Source organism: Hydra vulgaris, chromosome 07 (genome assembly GCF_038396675.1).
Source record: "Hydra vulgaris chromosome 07, alternate assembly HydraT2T_AEP".
Classification (NCBI taxonomy): domain Eukaryota; kingdom Metazoa; phylum Cnidaria; class Hydrozoa; order Anthoathecata; family Hydridae; genus Hydra; species Hydra vulgaris.
The window spans coordinates 29,835,982-29,837,500 of record NC_088926.1 but is presented as its reverse complement, the minus strand read 5'-3'; positions in this window follow the sequence as shown (position 1 = coordinate 29,837,500).

The window sequence follows — 1,519 nt, the reverse complement described above, 5'->3', positions numbered from 1 at the left end:
CCTAAATAATCCTCAAATTATCTTATTGTAAATAAAAAAATTAGAGTACTTATTAAAATTTAGGGCCAATGCATCGGTATCGGCCAAAAGTAAGCATCGGTGCAGTCCTACTTTAACAATTTTCTTCCGCGCTTGCTTTTGATTTTATACGGAAAGCAATTAATCTATATTTGTAAGCGTCACGCTAAATACTTATGCATATTGTCTTCCTTGTATTAAAAATACTCTATTTCAAATGCCAGTGCGAAGGAAAATGATTTTAAGGTATGTTTTACATCAGGTCAACATCAGAGGACGAAAAAAATTTCAGAACAATATTATCAGTAGGAAAAATGTTTAACAAATTGCATTTATAGAAAAGGATTTGAAGGAAATTTCCATCTATCTTGGTATTTTTCTTACCCTGCTATTACCTTTGGCTGAAGACGAGAGATCCTTTACCAAGCTAGCTCTGACAAATAAAGAGCTACAATAGGACAGGCTTGTTTTAACGACTGTCTCATCATTTCAATCGAAACAGATCTGGAGAAGGAAGATAGGTACGATATTGTTAGTTCCAACTTTGCTGCTAAGAAAGCTCGTAAAATCTTGGTATAATGTCAACAAAAACAACCAGAACATTATTTGTTGAAATTCGTTATAATAAATATATTTACTTATGTTTTATTTGATAAAGTCGTTTAATTATCTAAGTAATTAAATGTTCATTACTTATTAATATGTAAAAGTATGCACATTTTAATAAATAAATTTCAATGATACCGACAAAGAACCACTACGAAGTAATTTTCTCATTAAAAATATTTTTACCTAATACTTGCAAACAGCATTTGGCAAATTATTAAAAAGATTATCGTAAACAATATTTATTATTGACCAATTAAAATTAAAATAAATTGCAGAAAGAGTATAAAAATATGATAGAATCATTTTGTTGTATAACACTCTCAATAATGGAAGGCTTATTAAATGTTAAAAACATAGATCTGGGTGATAACATTATCCAACACGAAATTGAAGATAAACATATTAAACTAGACAAAGAAATCTATATGAATTTGAAAAATTATATTTCAAATAAAGTGTATCCACCTGGTTACGATAAAGCACAAAAAAGACGACTGCGGCAAAAGGCTATTTCTTTTTTGATTGTAAAAGATTTTCTTTATCACAAGAGTAAGGGTGCACATAGCAAATTAGGAAGAGTTATTGTTGATGAAGATGAAAAAAAATATATAATAAAGTCTTTGCACGATAGAATTATCGGCGGATGTCACTTCGGTCAAACCGCAACAATAGCTGAAGTAACCGATCGGTATTGGTGGCCTTGTATAGCAGCAAACGGTCAAGATTTTATACGTACGTGTGCGCCTTGTCAAGTTATAAATCCTGTTAACAAACCAGGTTCTTCATTATTGCATCCTATTAAAGTGACGCACATTTTCCATAGATGGGGTATTTACCTTGTTGGTCCTCTTAAAGAGATAAAAAAAAGGAAAAAAGTATATTTGTGTAGCTA